This window comes from Elephantulus edwardii, unplaced genomic scaffold (genome assembly GCF_000299155.1).
Source record: "Elephantulus edwardii isolate Elephantulus edwardi_28Jun2011 unplaced genomic scaffold, EleEdw1.0 scaffold00106, whole genome shotgun sequence".
NCBI classification, from domain to species: domain Eukaryota; kingdom Metazoa; phylum Chordata; class Mammalia; order Macroscelidea; family Macroscelididae; genus Elephantulus; species Elephantulus edwardii.
Window position 1 is genome coordinate 11,961,305 of NW_006399856.1, and position 9,013 is coordinate 11,970,317.

Genomic DNA, 9,013 nt, shown 5'->3' on the forward strand with positions numbered 1-9,013 from the left:
AAACTTGGCAACAATTTTCTCAAAACCAGTTACCTGAATTGGATTGACTTAGCTCCTCTCACAGAAGGAAAAGGATAAAATAAATACCAAAGAATCTAAATCACTACCAGTGAACCTCTATATGAAGGCATCAGGAGAAAGACTTGTGCTTCAGCAGAAGCAGAAAACATATTCACATTGTTTCTTGGAAGACCCTGTAATATTTTCCAAACTTTTACCCAGGGTCGCTATGAGTTGCAGGCAACTCAATGGCATAGAACAACAAAATCAATAATTTAATTTTTAAATTATGAAAGTAATAATGTTCACTGAAATACATCTCAACAATACATTAAAAAAATTACATCTCTTTATTCTCTACCTACTGGTTCTTCTTTCCTAGGAACACTAGCTATTGGTATCTTTCAAGATATTAAGATATTATTTTAAGATATTATGGCATATGAGCTTTCTCAATGTGAACACCGTCCCACAGACATCTGATGAAATATATTCTGGATGATCATCAAACATATTTCAGAGATTAATTTCTTTGTCATTGTTGTATAATATTTCATTGTGAGCTATTATCCTTTCTCCTGTTATGTGCTGGCTGTTGGTTTCCATTGCTATAGGATGTGAGTAATAACCTCAGGTGTCCAGAGTACTTCTTGTCCTTATTAAATTTGCTATCATCCTAGATGACTTTCCTTGGCAGCCTCCTTCTACATGTGAACTTGCTGTTCCAGGCTGTTTTCATTTTATGGCACTGTCATCAACGTGTGCTCCATAATTGTCTTAGTAGCATAAAACATTAATGACTAAATCCTACTACTCAGAAATGATATGTCACTTATGCTAACATTCCAGAAGCTTAAGGTAGTTATCCAAAGACAGCGCTTCCACTAAGAGAACAATGGAGATCAATTCTCCAGAAGCAGAGGAAGAATTACTCACTTACACACACACAGTAGTACTACAATAATTATACACACACAGCAGTAATGACTACTACGCAGGCTAAGTTTTAAAAATGACTTTATTTTAAATTTTAACTTATCAATATCCAAATGTTTCTACAAAGAAAGGGAAAGAAAAAATGATATTGCTCCAACATTAATTCATTATAAGCAAAAATATCAACTATAAATCCAGAAAATAACAAGATAATATCTTACTAACTATGCCTACTTTCATCCAGTCACTAGTGGATATGAAATTAATGTTTTTTTAAAAGGCTGAAAAAGGGAAAACATTTGTTATATGAGCATCTATTGCCCAACTTCCAGGAAGCTAACAACCCCCACATATAATTTAGCAAAACAGCTTTTGCTCTTTAACAGGCTTCCTCTTGGAGGAAATGATAAACCTCTCAGACATCATTTCAACAGATTCTTTATAGATCATTGGCTATTTTTTAAAAAGAGAATATGTTAAGATGTAGAAAAATTGTGAGGAATATGTTAAGAAGGGGGAAAATGTGTGTTATTTAGAACAGCAAGACATTAATTTTAACCAATTTTGTCTGAACTGCTTCTCTATCTTTTCTTTAATCAGGCATTTTAATCAGGTTTTTTTTTAAAAATTAACACTTGTGAATCTTATAAATTAAAATTATGGCCTTTGGATAGCTGTGATAAAAGTTAGAGAACTATTTAGCAAGGAGGGATATTAAATTCCACTTGATAGTTCTCTCTGCCTTTGAAAAACTACACCTGGAACAAGATAAACCATGTATGTTCTAATGTCATATTTTGTTAAATAATCCAAGAAGCTGGAATACATTAAGAAGAATGTGGTCTTGGTATTGATGGAAGACTCATCAACAACCTGAGTTATGCAGGTGACACAACTTTGCTTGTTGAAAGTCAAGAGGACTTGAAGCATTTACTGAAGAGAATCAAAAACTACAGCCTTCAATATAGGTTGCATCCAACATCAAGAAACCAAAATCCTCACCACTGGATCAGTAAACATCACCAAGATGTTGTTGTTGTTAAGTCGCGTAGAGTCATAGATGACCACAGAGACCCTGTGAATGAGTCTTGAGCGCAAACCTTTCATCTTTTCTCCAAGTTCATAGAGTTTCCAGAGACAAGCTTTTTTGGAAGTGGATGCCACTCCTGCTTCTAATATTGTTTTATTCAGCGAGATCCACAACAACCAGGCCCAAGAGCTGCAGACCTGAAAGCCCAAAAGCCTTTATATATACAGGGCCAAATCCAATCAGCTCATGCCCTGTTGTGAGCAAGAGCCACACCCTAGCCTCAATGTCAAACCAGAAAACACACCTTCACAGAATCTGGCTATTCCACTCATTTTAACAACCTAGAAATAGACCATAGATGGAGAAAATATTTAAGTTTTCAATTATTTCATTTTATTTGTGTTAATCAACACTCATGGTAGCAACAGTTGAAAAGTCAAAAAACCTATTGCATTGGCCAAAACTGCTGTCAATCAAATGGAATGAGAAGTTCTGAGACATTCATACAATGGAATACCATGCAGCACACAGGAGTAATGATTTTGAAGACCACTACATAACTTGGGAGGGACTGGAGAGCATTATGCTAAGTGAACTAACTCAGTCCCATAAGGACAAATACTGTGCAAGACCATAATTGTAGAAATAGAAAGAAAACTAGTATAACATGTATGAGGATCCAAGGGGGCGGGGGAAATAGAGGAGTGAGGATGGACAGAGGGGTAATCGTTGTTGTTGTTATGATGTGCTGTCGAGTTGCGCTATGCACAACAGCTTTGAATCCTGCCCTGTCCTGACCCAGTCTCAGCAATTCTGACACACCAGTTTCCATTGCTCCAGTTGCTGTATCAATCCATTTTATCCAGGGTTTTCATCAAGAACACTGTCCCCCCACCCTTCCATGCATGATTTCCTTCTCCATAGACCAGTCTCTCCTGGGGTAATCAGAGGGTGGCACCATTTGATGGGTAGAGGGAGGGGTGAGTAAAGGAAATGGAAAAAAAAAATCTGATGTGAAAAACAATGTATGTGAACTTTGTAAATAAACCAATACAAAATAAAAATGTTATTTAAAAACAAAACCCATATTTAAAGCACTAAAGGGCAAAGATGTCACTTGAACTACTAAGATGTGCCAGACCCAAATCTCATTAAGTTCAATTGCTTCATATATATGTGAAAGTTAGACAATAAATAAAGATCAAAGAAGAATTGGTGCCTGGACAACCAAAAGAACAAACAAATCTGTAATGAAAAAAGTGCATCCAGGGTGCTCCTTAGAAGGATAGTAACATTTCATCTCACATACTTTGTTGTTGTTGTTGTTGTTATGTGCCGTCGAGTCGTTTACGACTCATAGCGACCCTATGCACAACAGCCCTAAACCCTGCTCTATCCTGCGCCAACCGCACCGCCTCTGATACACCCATCCCGATTACCCCAGTCACCGAATCAATCCATCTCATAGAGGGTCTTCCCCTCCTGCGCTGTCCCTCCACCCTCCCAAGCATGATGTCCCTCTCCAAGGACCCGTCCCTCCTGGCAACATGTCCAAAGTATGTCAGACGAAGCCCCAGAATCCTTGCCTCCAAGGAGTAGCTTGGTTTAATCCTCTCCAAGATGAATCTGCTTGTTTTCCTGGCAGTCCATGGTACATTCAGTACCCTTCTCCAGCACCACAGCTCAAAAGCATCCACTCTCCTTCTGTCCTCCCTAGTCATTGTCCAACTCTCTGATGCATAACAAGCGATTGCAAATATCATGGCCTGTATCAGGCGCACCTTAGTCTCCAGAGAGACACTGTTGCTCCTGAGTACGTTTGAGAGGTCCCTAACAGCAGACTTTCACATCGTGATATGCTTTTTGATTTCCTGACTGCTGGTGCCAAGAGTGTTGACTGTGGAGCCGAGCAAACTGAAGCTGTGAACAATCTCAATCTCTTCGTCATCCATCCTGACGCTGCTAATTGGTCCAGTGGCGAGAATCTTTGTCTTCTTGACATTGAGCCTTAGTCCATACTTTAGCCATGTTATTAAGAGGGGGCAGTCCTTGAAAAGGGTATTATGCTTAGAGAAGTAGAGGGTTGATGAAGGAGAGACTGACTCTCCAATAAATAGATTGGCACAATAATTGCAACAATGCATTTAAACACAGCAGAGACTTTAGATATTGTAAAGGATAGGGAAAGTTTCATTCTCTTGTCACTATGTGTCAGGCAACTTGATGGTAGCTAGCAACAACAACAACAACACACATTTGATAAGAATTTTATAGTGAATACTGTAAAATTCTTTTAAAACCACCTTCCAATCCTTAATTTCTCATCTTCTGTGTTCAACACTACGAGATTCAGTGCCACCATAAAACAAGACACATCAAACTTACTCCCCTTCAGTTGGGGTTGACCCATAGAGACCCTTGTTTGGTAAGGGGTTTGAGGCTGTAATTAGCAAGTGGTGGACACTGCCCATGCCACAGAGCCCAGGTGGGTTAGAACTGTGGAGAATCACAACCTTTAAGTTAGTCAGCAGAGTAACTTGATAGGAACTAAACCACCAACATGAAATGTAAAACAGAGAGAGGAAAAAGAACCTGCCCGCCATGAAGGTTTAATCTCTGCTGTCATTACTGTGGTCTTACATTGTTCTCTCCAAACTGAGGGTTTTTTGTTTGTTTGGTTGGTTGGTTTTTTGTTTTGTTTTGTTTTTTGGCTTTACCGAATAGAATTAATTTGCTTACAGTTTCAGAGGCTAGAAGTCCAAGTTTAGGGCACCAACTCCAGGCTAACGTTCTCTCTGTGTTGGTTCTGGGAGAAGGTTCTTCTTTCTTTCCTTCAGCATCTGTAGGTCCAGGCTTCCATCAAGATTTCCTTGTGTCTTGGACTTCCCAGTGTCACGAGCTTCCTAGTGCAGGGAACGGAGTCCTACAGGACTTGGCCCACTCTTGGAGATGCTTTTGCTCCTGAAGATGCATCCTTGGTGTTCTTTGCACTCCTGAGCCTTTCCCTGGGACTGCCTTTCCCCCAAACTGCGTTTTTGAGCTAATGTTCTTAACTCAAACCCACAGCATCATTTAGTTAAGATTCAAGTCAGTGGCTCCCGACTGAAGGGGCCCAGACCTGTCTTTAGAGGGTGCATAAATATTACATATGTAGTGAAATTTATGAGAGCTAGAACTCCATAGGACTGTCTGGTTTTTCTGGGTGCCCCAAGTTTCCTGCCTTTGATAGGGTGCACACTTATATGGCTCTTAGTGGAAAAGATTTTAAATTTTCTTCTCTCACTAGTTTCTACCTTACACTGATTTCAGTTTTCCCAAGTTTTACCATATTTTGTAAATTCATATGTATACTGAGAAATTAATAATGTTTCTCACCTGTTAGTTGTGGTATGTAAGTAGATATAATTATCATTGCTATAGATTAATTTTAAAGTCTCAATCATAAGATTTTTTTGGATAAAATTTTGCATGTTCTGAATCCATAGTCATATACAACTACAAGCACATGTATGATATTAACATAGCAAGAAGCACTTTCACCTTCACAAAGAATTCTTACAACATGACTTTGACTGCTATATTCAATTATGTCCCTAAACTTGGGCTCTGATCCTAAATCTACTCTATGTATCACACTTTTACTGCTTAATTAGGTATCCAGGCCTATTGACATCTATCTACCACTTGATGCCACTTACACTTTGGAATAATTTCTAATTGTTATCAAATGATTAGGAATTTTTTTAACAGGATTAAATATTTCTTCTGTAAGATAATGGGAACTCACGGCATAAAAAGGTGAAGGGGAAGCTGGCCAATAACCATCCCAGTAGCTCTCCAAGGAAGTTGCGACAAACACCTTGTGTGTCTCTATAGCATCAATACTCAATCAATGGATTCTGCCAATTGGTAATGCCAGTCTATCTAATTCTAACACTATGAATATCGATCCAATGGAGACACGAAGATAAAAAAGACACTGGCCCTGTCCTCAAGTTCACATTTATCTTCTTTCGGGAGTGAAAAGTGAAGCAAACTGGACACAAATAAAGACAGAGAAAGGTACAAGGAGGTAGCATTTGGTAGAAACTTGAAGATAGTATTTTGACAGACAACTAAATAGGTGAAATACTTACTCACTAAAGGACACAGGTTATCCTTAGACGTAAGGGTGGGGAAACTCTGCCTTTCTTACTTAGGGCACCTTTTCAGAAGTCCATGGAAGAAGACATCATGTTGGTGGAGGTAGAGGGGCAGTGAAAGGGAAGAAAACCCTCCACACTATGAATCGACACTGTGACTATCTCAATGGGCTTGAGCATGATGAAAATCATGAGGGTGGGGCATGAGACAGTAAGATATACATCTGTTGCTCATAGTATCACTTTACATTGTAGGCAACTCAGCAGCATCTAACACCAGCAGCGGGAACAGTGTAAGCTTAACCACAGTAGTCATAAAGTCCCTCAGACCTCATTGACCAGCACATAACCATGTGATGCTTTTCTAAGCGATTTGCTAATATTCTAAAATTTTTTAAGTGAATGATTTGTATGTGTGCTCAAGGATTGGAGGAGAGAAAGAAAACTAAGAATAGTCATTGTTTTTCCCTGTTCATAACCCTAATTATTAACTCTGTAAAATTACTCTTATTTTATTTTCAGGTTAATGCTTTGGTGAAAAGATAAGAAAAGGAAATTATGGAAAAGTAGACAGCAGGAGGGAGAAGGGAGAAAGAATGAGTGAAAATAGAGAACAAATTGACCACACTGCTTGAAAAGATTTTACCTAACTGCTGAGGTTGGTGTGATCCTATTTGATTGAGCTTGGCATTTAAAAAAAAAAGCTACTTAGGAATTGGTAGATGCACAAGGAAGACAAAAGAGGAGATATGCCTGATTTTAAAACACAATCAACTCAAAAAGTTCTCCAGAAATTACCTAATGCACACAAGCAAGGGTAGGATGTGATTTGCCTAAGAAATCTATGTACAAAACCCACTTACATTTGCAGTGAAGTTATATTTAGGAGAATTTTAATATTTTTATTCTAGATTGATAGTAAGTCCTAGGATGAAAACTATTAGAAGGAATCATATAAAACTAGAAATTCGTTCTCCTGAAGAACCGATTACAATGGGTATATGTATATTGCTTACAAATCCCATCTCTAATAAGCACTTTACTGATTACATCATTGCCCTCTTACTGTCAATGTCATTTCTAAAGGAATATCTGAATTGAGAAAGTGAATTCTTTTTCTTTTTGCCAAGAACAGGCTGCACTGCAGTTGATTCTAGAAAAATCCACTTAAAATGCTTTGGTCAAAAGATATATTTTCAAAAGTACTATGTTCAAATTGAGATAATGAGCTCTGAGAAATGTAAAATAATGAAATGGAATTTATTATTCACTATGTAAGCTCTGAGTCGAGATAACAGAATCTGTTCACAGCAATAATATGGTCATGGATTTGTGCCATAGCATCAAATTTGAGCCTGGGAGAAGTAATTTTTTTTTGTTTGTAAGATCCATTAATTATCTAGCATTTCCCAATTTAAGAGATGATGGTAATTGAAATCTCAATTGTAGATATTTTCAAAAATTTGCATATTTAAATTATACAACTTACCATCTTCTCTTGCAAAAAAAAATCAACAACAAAAAGTCTTTAAAACCAGAAAGCATATGATTTATTAAGGAATTTAATTCATGATTTAATATAAAAAGAAATTGGAACATATCTTTTCCCGTGTCTACCTATGCGTTGCACAAAGCATGGTAATCATTAAATTGTAACATTAATTAGGGGGAAATAATCTGTTATACACATATGGCAGGGCCATGAGGTTGCAGGAAAAGAAGCTGAACCCCTCTGGATACCTATGTGGATAGGCTGAAATGCCAAGGGTAGGCTGAAACGCCAAGGATAGGCATTAACCCATTTGGAACAATTTGTACAGGAGAGTGGAAGGAGTAACAAAACAATCTAGAGATACAAGCTCTGTCCACATTGTAAATAACATAGCCTTGATCCTAACCTCTTTAGATCTCATTTTACTTATCCACAGGTAATGGAGAGGGAACAAATGCTTGATACTGCGTGTTTTATATATGAAGACCATTGCATTCCACCAACATGTAAAAAAAAAATGTATTTTCTGTACAAGACTCCTAGATAAGTCCTGCATACTGTCAGTATTCAACTTGCAAACTATTCAGCTTGGTGATCTTTATTTTACCAACAATTTTACTTTGCTTTGGCTTCCGCCTGCCTGCCTTCCTTCCTGCCTTCCTTCCTTTGTTTAACCCTCTTTTCTATGCACTCTCTCTGCAAGAGAAATGAGTCTAGAAATAAGGACAACACAGTTGTTTTGAGTTTTAGAGTTAGATAATTTTGCTTTAGGATCCTGATTCTAGCGTGTAGTTCTTTGCCTGAATAATTGACATCATCTTACTTGGCCACAGTTTTTAAATGTTCAGCACTATGTATTAATGCTTCCAAATTCTTTTATATAAGGTTGTTATGTTGTTGTTGTTCTTGTTACGTGCTGTCGAGTCCCTATGTACAGCAACGCTGAAGCCTGCTCTGTTCTTAGCCAGTCTTATCGACTCCGACACATCCATCCCCATTGTCCTAGTCACTGTATGAATCCATAATATCTGGGGTCTCCTTCTCCAGTGCTGTCCCTCCACGCTTCCCAGTATGAGATCCTTCTTCAAGGATTGGTCCATCCTAGCCACATGCCCAAAGAATGTGAGATGGAGCTTCAAAATCTTAGCCTCCAAAGAGAAACTTGTTTTCACCCTCTCCAAGACAGACTTATTTGTTTTCTTGGTGGTCCATGATATGTTCAAGACTCTTCTCTAGCACCTCAACTCAAAGGCATTGATTCTTCTTCTGTCATTCTTAGTCATTTTCCAGATCTCTAATGCATAGCAAGTAATTGTGAAGATGATGGGCTAGATCAGACACACCTTTGTCTCTAGACTGGCATTGTTGCTTCTAAGTACTCTGGAAAGACCCCTGACAGCAGAGTTACCTAGT